General features: G+C 44.3%; 1 long non-coding RNA gene across 1 annotated transcript; it reads left to right on the top strand.

Annotated features, from left to right (window-relative positions):
• The first annotated feature begins 301 nt into the window (after positions 1-301).
• LOC102384449 lies at positions 302-11,060 on the top strand. The gene is made up of 3 exons (XR_324428.1): positions 302-340; positions 7,213-7,293; positions 10,700-11,060. It is a non-coding gene; the product is annotated as an uncharacterized LOC102384449 (long non-coding RNA).
• The last annotated feature ends 388 nt before the right edge of the window (positions 11,061-11,448 follow it).

Genomic DNA, 11,448 nt, shown 5'->3' with positions numbered 1-11,448 from the left:
GGAGCAGACAGTCAGGTCTGACCACTCATGCAGGTTCTTAACTTACATACAGGACCTCCATCTAATCAAGGAGGTTGTCGCAGAGCACTTAGGTGCCCTGCTCCTAAAGAGGAGAAACTGCTAGAGAAAGAGCCCTAGCAGTGAATAAGGAGCCCAGCTGTTAGTTGCCAGGGCAACTGGAGTCAGCAAGTGACCCACACCTGCTAGTGGTCAGCTGACTGTAAGGAGCAGGGCCTGGCCCTTATAAACTCTAGGAGCTGAGGCCAGAGGCAGTTCCCTGCCAGTGGCTAGAGAGGAAGGAGCTCCCTGAACGAAGATGCGAGAAGAAGCCTGACCGCAGGTACAGCTCAAGCTGGGTAAAGGATGGCAGCTCTAGCATGTTTGAGCAATGTGGGTTTAGCCAGGTGGCTTTAGGTTATGTTATAGCCTAGGGGCTTGTGTTTTGTTTTGTTGTTACACCAGTGGTTCGGGTGAGGCTATAAGGGGATGGAGGAGGCCTCATAGGAGACTCACAGTAGTGTGAGGACCCCAGTCCCAGAGAGGGGCAGCTGAGAAGCCCCAGAGAAGGGGGCATTGTGGAGAAGCCCAGGGTGGGTATGGTGAGCCCCAGAGAGGGGGCATTACTGAGAAGCCCCAGTGCGGGTGTGGCGAGTGCCAGAGAGGAGGGGGCGGCTTACTGGCGAGCGCCAGAGAGGAGGGGGCGGCATTGCAGAGAAGGCCCTGAGAGAGGACGCAGAAGGAGACAGAAAGAGAGACCGAACAACGTCTATTCCAACTGCGAGGCTTGGGGCGTGGTATAAGGGGTGGTTGGATCCATGCATAGCCCATAAGGCTAGGGTGCCCTGAAGCACCTGTTTGCAGGACAAGACCCACGAGGGGTCAGGGAGTCTACAGGCCCAGAGGTTACAGTGGACCGTGTCCAAGAAGACATAAGGCAGCCTCCCTAATATATTGGAACATAAAAGACGCGGCGGACGAGAATTTGAGGGTGCCCTTGGGCCAACTTGGCATGGGAAGGGGGCCTTGAGGAGATCACGGCCCTCCTGCAGGACCCCACCATGACAGAGGTACACAGCCCCACCAGGGGAGACGCCTTGTTGGATTTGGTCCTGGCCATGGGCGATGCCTGGTATGGGGTCTGCGGGCGCTTGACCACCTGGGCGATAGTGATCATCATCTGCTGGAATTCACCATCAGCACAAGGTGGCGAAAGCCTCCAGCAAGGCAACCCGACTTCAGGAGGGCAGACTTTAACGAGGTGAGAAAACTAGTGGGGGAAGCACTGAGGTCCCAGAGCAGGAGGGGGTTGAGTGTCCAGGAGAAGTGGTCATTCCTTAAGGAGACGATCCTCCAAGCTCAAAGGGAAGTAATCCCTACATGAGTCAAAGGGGGCAAGAGGGCACAAAGGCCCCCATGGCTCACCAAAAGCATCTGGGAAGGTCTCCAAACAAAAAAGGAGGCATACACCTGTTGGAAGGGAGGGGCCATCACAAGAGAGGGCTACACCTCGGTAGCTCGGGAATGTAGGGGGGCGGTCAGGAAGGCCAAGGCGGAAATGGAGCTGGGACTAGCAACCCAGATCAAAGACAACAAGAAGTCATTTTTCAAATACATAGGGGGGCAAAAGAAGGTGCCAGGTAACGTGGGGCCTCTGCAGGACATGCTAGGAAATCTGGTCATCTCACCTGATGGTAAAGCTGACATATTCAACAATTTCTTTGCCTCTGTATTTCTGAGGAGGGACCTGGATATCTCCCCCATTGGCACCCCCGAGGGCCCTGTGGGTGGCACACCCAAGCCTAGGGTTAATGAGGACCTTCTCAGGGAACTTCTGGAGGGACTAGATGTATTTAAATCCGCAGGTCCTCATGATCTCCACCCCAGAGTGCTGAAGGAACTAGCAGGGGTCATTGCGGGACCTCTGGCACAGCTCTATGAGCACTCATGGTGCTCGGGCGATGTGCCAGAGGACTGAAAAAGGGCCAATGTGGTCCCCATCTTCAAAAAAGAGAGGAAGGAGGACCCAGGAAACTATAGGCCCATGAGTCTTACCTCGGTCCTGGGGAAGCTTTTCGAAAGAATTATTCTGGCACATGTTCAGGAAGGGCCAGCAGGGGAGGTTATGCTCAGGGGCAACCAGCATGGGTTCATTAGGGGCAGGTCTTGTCAAACCAACCTGGTGGCCTTCTCTGACCAGGTCACCAAGTGGTCTCTCACCCCATTCTCAGTAAGAAACTAGGAGACAGTGGTGTTGATGCCTACACAGTCAGATGGGTCACTAAATGGCTGGTGGGCCACACCCAGACGGTGGTGGTGGACAGGTCTTAGTCGACCTGGAGGGATGTGGGTAGTGGGGTTCCCCAGGGCTTGGTCCTTGGGCCCGCACTATTCAACATCTTCATCAGTGACTTGGGAGAGGGAGTCAAAAGCACCCTGTTCAAATTCGCAGATGACACAAAGATGTGGGGTGAAGTGGGTATGCTAGTAGGAAGGAACAGGCTGTAAGTGGATCTAGACAGGTTACAGGGATGGGCCGATGAGAACAGGATGGGGTTCAACACTGACAAGTGCAAGGTGCTGCACCTGGGGAGGGAGACCCAGCGGCACACCTGCAGGCTGGGGAACTCCCTTCTCACCAGTGTCGAGACCGAAAAGGATCTTGGAGTCATCATTGATGCCACAATCAACATGGGCCAACAAAGTGGGGACACGGTCAGGAAGGCCAGCCATACCTTGTTGTGCATCCACAGATGCATCTCAAGCAGGTCCAAGGAGGTGATCCTCCCCCTCTATGCGACACTGGTCAGGCCACAGCTGGAGTACTGCGTCCAGTTCTGGGCACCGCACTTCAGGAGGGATGTGGCCAATATGGAGAGGGTCCAAAGGAGGGCCACCCACATGATCAGGGGTCAGCAGGGCAGGCCCTACGAGGAGAGGCTAAGGACCTGAACGTGTTCAGCCTCCAAAAGAGAAGGCTGAGAGGGGATCTAGTGGTAGTCTACAAATTAGTCAAGGGGGACCAGCAGGCATTGGGAGAGTCCCTGTTCCCCTGAGCACTCCCGGGAGTTACAAGAAACAACAGACAAGCTAACGGAGGGTAGTTTCAGGCTAGACATTAGGAGGCACTATTTCACTGTTAGGGTGGCTAGGACCTGGAACCAACTTCCAAAAGAAGTAGTGCTGGCTCCTATCCTGGGGGTCTTTAAAAAAAGGCTGGATGAACATCTGGCCGGGGTTGTTTGACCCCAATACTCTTTCCTGCCACAGCAGGGGGTCGGACTAGATGATCTTCTCGGGACCCTTCCGACCCTACCAACTATGAAACTGCTCTGATACACATGCAGGATTTAGCACTCAATTAACAAAATTAGTTGAGTAGTGTTTGGTTATATTCTCCCTACACACATTTCATGTCTGCAAATGCAATATCAGCTGATATGTTTGAAAGGATTCTAAGCAAGTTAGAAATTCAGTGGACCTGGGTTCTTAAAATGCCAGTGATGACAGGCATTCATAACATTCATGAGGATTTTTTTTCAGTTAGAACAAACCTGTACTCTCCTTATTTCATATTTCTCAACCTTTCTTCATAAAGAAGGTGCTTTTCATAGAGCCTTGGGCAAAGTCCTAAAGACAGCTCTTTTCCACCTTCCCAAGCTGGAGGGTGGAATTTCTCTACAAACACCTTGTTTGAGGTGGCTGAGAGGGAAGGGGAGGAAAGCAAAGGGACTTTAAAAAAAAAAAAAAAAAAAAAAAAGATCGGCATCCTTTCCCAATAAAAGAGAGCATAAAAATCAGACTGTGGAGAAAATGAAAATTACTAAATAGGTTAGACAATAGTTGCAGAGCTTCTTTTGCTGATCTTTTACACTCTTTTGCTAAACTCACTTGCTCATGAGTAGAAGCACTGCTGATTGTTTGCACAGGTTAGATCATATCAAAGTATTTTTCAGAAAACAGAATGTATAGCCTTTGATATTGAGCTATATATTAAAGGACTGTTTATAGTCCTTTAAAGGATTTAACCCAAAAACCCTAACTTAAACCCTATACTCACAAGCTAGGTTAAGATATTCAAAAAGCCTGAGGTGGAATTGATCTAAGTTATGCAGTTCTCTGTAAGTGGCATAGTTTAGATTGGCAGTGAACAGAACACACATTTGCCCTTTGATAGTGGGAGGAGAGCATATCTTAGACTGGATTCTGCCATTTTTAAACCAGTATATGTGTGCCAAAATTCTGTTATGGGTATAAACCAGTTCTGTGTGCCAAACTTCTGTTCTGTTAGGAGTATAGATCAGTTTCCAATCATTTATACCTGTAAAATTGTAATGTTTATACCTGGACACACCCTACTTGGGGATCTAGCTAAACTGGTTAGTAAAAAACACCAAAACATAAGCTTCAACCTAACAGCCTTCTCTAAGCTTGTCTCCCTAGTAATCCTTTTTGATGCTTCTGCCCCAAAGACATACGTCCAATTTCTCTTACAGTTTTGTAGAGTTATGCATCACCAGCCAGCATGATTTTTCAATTAATGACTAGAAATCCTAGCACCTGAACTCAATAAAAGCACTCTGCATTCTGATACAGCACAACTAAGGCAGTCTACATTTACATACAGAATATAAGTGATTTATACCACTTTGCAAATCATATGAGTTTAGCTCACTGTCTTTAATACGGGTCTCACTATATTTATTTCTACATGCATTATTTAAGCAAATGTATGCAGATTACGATAAGAAATTGTTTAAAAAATTGTTCCTTTGGGGGCTGTATTACTTCATTGACAGAAAAACCCATTCACCCATATAACGGAACAAACGCAGACCAAGGTGAGACTTCCATAAGTGTTACTAAAGTTATGGAGAAAGGAAACACTCTCAGTTTTAAATTCATTTTGAGTAATGTGTTAGCACATATTTTTCACTTTAATGGCTAAACCCACATTGAATTCATATGACCTACCAATATGGATTTCTCATAGTCAAAATTAGTTTTCCACAAACAGCTACCCTATTTCTACCACCTCTTTCTCAATACTGGGGCTCCAGAAAAACATTAAACTTTAGGGTTCAGTTGTGTCAATATTTTTGTTTAAAATTTAAAAAATGTTAAATACTGGGTGTGACTTGCAGAAGGATGTGATTCATTTTGATGGAACAAATTCTAGGTATCTGTATTGGTGCTTATTAATTACTTTAGCAGGAGTGTATTGTTCCTTCAGTTCCTCTTGAGGATTGAATACCACATAACATATGTTAGATTTTGGCAATCTTATGTTTACAGAAGTTTTAAAAATATTTTGAGCAGTTGTGCATGAAATTATTTAATATCCCTCATGAGAGGAAATGCTAACAATGTTAAAACCAAATACAACTGCTTTCTATGAATACTTTTTTCATATCTCGTGAGAAACTACTGAATGGAATATGAAATATCCACACTTACTCAAGTTCTGGAAAAAGAGACAACAATAGTACCTGAAAAAAAGATATTAATAGAGGAAAGCTTAATACTGAAAACAATTGAAAATGACACACATTGACCAGGTCACAGTCCCAAATTAGGAGAAAGTAGATTTCTTTAAGAGGTAAAAACTGGGTTAAACATTTAATACTAAGATCATAAACAATGGTAAAAGAGCATCTGCTTAGAACGTCAAGGTATTTTGCTTACTGTGACATTAGTAAAGAGCTGCCAGATATAACAAGCAGCTAAAGCATATCTGAAATTGAAATTACCTGCTGAAAGGGAAACGGGAGTCTATTAGCATCAGTGCTCAGCCTCTTTATATAATAATTATTCTATCCAAGCACTAGATGCTATACTTGAGCCACAGAATTGGCAGCATCAGAGCTTTTATCTGGCAGTGAAGGATATATGCCATTTTCCCAGACAGGTGGCAAACAGGACAAGATGCAAGAGATCTGGTTTAATTAGGCTGCAACTGCACAGTGCAAGTCATTATTTCTTCTTTAATCAATTTGATGTGGTGGACCCCCCCATCCCAAAAGCATTCTAGCTAGTCCCTAATCTGTTCCTGGAACCCCATTTCCCTCCCTATATAGAGAGCAGAGGAGCTGGAAATACGTTGTCTTCTCTCTCTACAAGATATTAGGACCCCCAGTCCTATTACTAGATTCATTTGGGGAATTATTTACTGTAACTCCATTTCCAATTTCTTTAACCACAAGCAATATTTGGGATTTGATTATGGAAATGAGATCAGATTAATTTTTGGCCTCGGACCTCTTAGTGGCTCTCAAACAAAACCTTTTTCCTTTATATGGATGGGGACTTTTTCAAGAATAAAATCATGGTTACGTTTTGAATTCATAATAAAAATGCATGACAGTTTCCAGAATCAATGTGGGTAGAATGCTTTTGCATGCATCAGTAGTGTAGAGAGTTCACAGAGCACTGTAATTCTTTCTATAATGACAAGCTGTTTAGCTGCAACAGCATCTGTGGATGCAAGAAGGAACACCAATCTCCAGTATTTACTCATTTCCTGTCCATGTACAGTTAGTGTAAAAGAAGTCTTGTACAAGTAATCTGAGAAACACAAAATATTCCACATTTCCTCCATGCATCCCACACAGACTAACATCCTCAAGATCACACAAGATGTCAATGGGAATGTATGGAATTGAATCCTACTTCCACACTAGCACCTTTAACACTGAATCATCCTTCCTCCTTAGCTCCAGTGTTGAAAAATGGTAGGGTAGATGGGGATAAACTATAGTCACGAAAAATAAATGTTCCAAGTACCATCTAGAGCAGGGCAAAGCCTTTTTTTTTAATGAAGCAAGACATAATAAATAAGGAAGCCATTCACATATTATAGCATCTGTACACAACTGCAAAGGACAGGGGAAGCAAGCCTTATAGGCATGTCATCTTTCAAGTATGAATTGTAAAGAAGAAAGATTAAAAGGCTAGCAACATCAGTCAAAAATATTTGCAATTTTATCATTAACCATCCTACAATGAAGAATTAGTTGGTGCAATTTCAAGGGTTAAAAAAAGACCTAAACAAAAAAGGAATATATTTTGCAGACCACTATGATAAGAAAATAGTAAAAGCAAAAGAGTTCTTTGAACCAACTGTAAATAGTGAACTACATTAGCTAAATTCCAGAACCTACATTCATTATTTGGTTGACTTTTCTGGGTTTTTTTTTTTCTTTTTTATTGCTTCAGTTTCCCATCAGGAACCAACATGTCACCCTACGTGTAATGTAACTTGCCTGCTTTACCCATCCAGAATGGACTGACTCACTGGTAAGCTCAAGTCTCACTCATGGCAAAGTTTTCTAAACGGTTTCCAGGCAAAATATCTAAAAAAAAAAAAAGAACCTCTCTTCTCTCAGAACAACCATTCCCAGAAGCTTCTTTCTTGTCTTCAGGGTAGCCAATCCAGCTACATTTGGTTCCTTCCCAGATAGTTCTGCTAACTGAATGAGCCTGGTTGGCCCCAGGCCTATTGACACTTAGAGTTACATGCTGCCATGTTATGCAAGGTCTGTGGCCTTAGGGCTTGTAGTAATCAAGGAAACCAAATTCAATTTCATCTTCCAGGAAAAGTAAAATAATTTCCTTGATATAATATTAATGTGGGAATATTACATCCATCAAGACATCTTTGGCAGACCTCTGCATCTGAGATACTTACATCAGAAAGACAAACTAGTAGTATTTTGTATTTTCATCAGGATTCAGATAGTTCTACAAACATTCCTGGTTCCAGGATAGTTGGTAATAGTTTCTTTTTCTGAGTGATCCCCAGCAAATGCTGTCACATGAAACCTCATGCCAATGGAATGCATATACACTACAAGTGGAATGCCAGTGGGCAACAACTTTAAAGCCACACTGACTGTAACATAAGTAATCATTTTTTTACACCAATAATACTAATTCTTCACAGCTCAGTTTAGCCCCACTCCATTCATCTTAATATGTAATCATTGTCTTCTCTAGAACTTACATACCGAAGTTCTTCCCTCTTTTTCCCAATGAACCAGGGAAGATAAATCAGTGATATAATAATACATCAGTTGCATAATATTAACTGAGATTATCCATAGTTTTCTAATAACTTGTCTATTGTCTAAGTAGGTCTTGCTACTTTCAGAATGATAAATAGTTCTGAGTAATGACTGTGATGCATTTATCCTTAATGTACCAAAAGTGTAAGTGAGAGAGGCTTCATTGGTGTTCTAGTCCATCCTTCACAAATCCCTTTCACTTGTGCACATACATATATAGAATTAACCAGATCTGCCCTTTTAGGGAGTAAATTCAAAATTTACTACTTACAAATGTCTTAGTATATCAAATTTATATCACACTTTATTTCTACCATTTTTGTAGAACTTCAGCTCAGAATAAGTAAAAATCTAGTATTTATATCAGCTGTAATAAGCATCTGAGAATTAGTAACATACTTGGGGATGGGGGTGGTAAGTGGGGCATCAGCCCTAGGCACTGACTTGGAGGTGGCACCAAAATGGCATCCACCAAAATTTTTGCCATGGGAGATGTAGGAGCTAGGCAGAAACAGCCTTATGTCCAAAAAAGACCTAACAATACAGCAGTTTTAGCTGTGCAATCTCTCATTAAAATCAATAGAAATAGTAAAATTACAAAAATAAAGCATTGTATAATTTTCCATTGTGAATATGCTCACAATCATTTAACAGCTACAGTTCATTTTTCCTCCTATTGTATTATTGAGCATACAATAGAATTAGTGGTAGATAAACACTAGTTAAATATAGTGAGGCTTCACCTTTTTATGTCATTAAGTTGTAATGTAATGTATATTGTTTAAGCTATAAGCAAGCCTTATGAAGACCTAAAATACTATAGTGCACATACATAGAAAAGAAAGCAAGCAGAAACATGCATTTGCAATATCTTTAAAATTAAAAATGCAATATATTTAAAAACCACAACTATTCTAGAAAATATCAATATTTCCTGTTTTTCCAAATGATTAATTAACTTCTAAAGTCATAGAACATAATGCCATTCCATATATGGAAATGCCACTCAATAACATTGTGGCAGATCAAATCTTTTCTTGGTATGGAATGAGTAGGTGGGAGCTCTAAAGCATAACCGAAGTCAGCTAAGGTGAGAATTTACAGTGAACTAGTTTGTCCATGCTTATTCCCTGCATGAACACTTAGGGCTAGAGGCTAGTTCTCCTCCTCAGTACTTTCATGCCCAAGTAACACCCTATTCTACTGTGCTCAGTCCCTGAAAAATGCAAAAGGTCGGTGCTTCTTGTTGCTTCATGTGACTTGGTCTTAAAGCTATGATGAAGGTTCATTACAAAATTAGTCACCTGAAGAGTTTTCTGGGACTCAAGCAGAGTTAAAGACACTAAAGTGGAATAGTATCTGGTCTTCATAGCACAGTGAGCATCAGGTTGTTATCCCACTTTGACAACATCTATGGTAAGTACATAGGGGCCATGTTCCCACAAGTGGAAATGTGAACTTTGCAGCACCACAAAGGCTCTTGAAACACTTCAGAATGCACATAGTGCACATGAATTGGTTTGTGATGCTCTATATTTGCAGCATAGTGGCAAAATTAGATACTGGGAACTCCTGGTATCTAAAAAACAGATGGCAAAAAATGTGATGCACTGCACAAGGCAGCAGTGTAACCCACCCAAAACCAGAGCCTGGCTGGACAAAGCCATGCTGCAGCTGCTGGCCAGGCTCCACATGCCTGAATCACCACCACTGCAACCCCAGGAGGTCCCCAGGATCCCAGGTAAGACTGCTGGGGCCATCCCCAAAAATATGTGCTACTGCTACATGTACTTGGGAAAATGCACATTCCCACACACAGAGACGTGCCCAAGTGGCACATCTACACATGCAATTAGCATGGCTGAATAAACTCCAGCACAGTTTGTATCAGAGCGTATTGCTCCTGGGTGCAACAGTTACATGTGCACCCAGGGCTGGAGCACATTGAGCCAAGGCAGCACAGCCCCAGCTGGCAGGAGGCCTGGGGGGTCAGCCTGCCAGCCCAGGGCTGTTCCAACCTGGCTCAACATGCTCCAAAGGATCTGGCTGGGGCACCAGGTGCTACAATGCAGGGCTACCCAGCAGGCAGCCCCTGCACTGTAGCATCCTCATGCCCCAGACAGTCCCACTTACCATCTACATGTGTGTTGTGGCAGAGTAAATAACCCTTCTGTATCATAAGACCTGTGCCAGGCAGTACTATCCTGTGGTGGAGTTAATTAATTAGTTTACTCTGACGTAATAGCGCTGCATGTGTAAATGGTCATGCTTTACTGTGGAGCTAAACTCCGCAGTAAAGTGCATGTGTAGATGTCCCCATGGAGTAACTATAGGGCACATCTACACGAGATGTGTTACTGCACATTAATGTAGTTTACTGCACAGTAAACATGTGTGTCTACATGTGAGCACACTACCTATGCAGTAAAAACCTTTAATCCCACTTAAATATGCTTACTATGCAGGGCTCAGCCAGCAGCCACCTGGTCCCTGCCTGCCCATCTTACCATGGTCCCTGGGCACCCATGCATGCTCAGCCCCTGATCTAATCCCAGGCAGCACACAGCCCCTGGTACAGAGCATTTTACCTCTGAAATCTTGGAAAGTCTCACAAAAGTCTTCTGTCTCTTGCTCGGCAGGTCCTGCATTTGGATGTGGGGGACAGGCCACACCTGACAGCAGGGATGCCAACTTAACCACAGACCACTGCAGGTACAGAGTCAGAGTTCCCAACAGCAGGGCCAGGACCACACACCATCCCTGCTGACCATGGACAGTGCATAGCAGAGGGAGAGTTTTCCACTCTGCAGGACCAGAGCCCACCGTTGCCCCTGGGAAGTCCCACCACCACCACACTTCCCGCAGTGTCCACACCTGTGGGGAAATGGGCAGAGGTCAGGATGCTGGCCGCCTGCCCCCAGGCTCTGCCCCCTAGGCGCCCCCACCTCATAGCCCTACCACTCTATTACCACACAAAAATAACTTTGTAAATAGTTTGCACAGGGAAGAAGTTTTGTTATTGATGGTGGATGGTGGAAGGTCTCTGTTTTCTGAGGAGGAAGGGGAGAGGGGGGAAGGAAGGAGATCTGTTTGATGTGAGGGAAATAAAGACTTGTTCTTCTGACATGTTCCTGGAGTAAGTGTGGTGCAAGGGGTGGACAGGTGGGGTTGGGGGCCCATGGGTGATGGTGAAAGTGAGCTACAGCAGGGAGTGCTGGGGGAGGTCATCAGCCAGGCCCTCCCATACCCAGTGTCCTGACCCCCAGTGACAGGTGTGTGGCTCTCCTGGGATCTGGGAGGTGGCTACTAGGTCCAGCAGGGCCAGCACCATGGGCAGCAGTAGCATGGGGCATTGATTGTCACTGCCAGGGGCAGGGGATAGAGCATC

This window comes from Alligator sinensis, unplaced genomic scaffold, assembly GCF_000455745.1.
Source record: "Alligator sinensis unplaced genomic scaffold, ASM45574v1 scaffold242_1, whole genome shotgun sequence".
In the NCBI taxonomy this organism is placed as follows: Eukaryota; Metazoa; Chordata; order Crocodylia; family Alligatoridae; genus Alligator; species Alligator sinensis.
The sequence above is the reverse complement of the archived record's forward strand: the minus strand, read 5'-3'. Positions and strand labels throughout refer to the sequence as shown.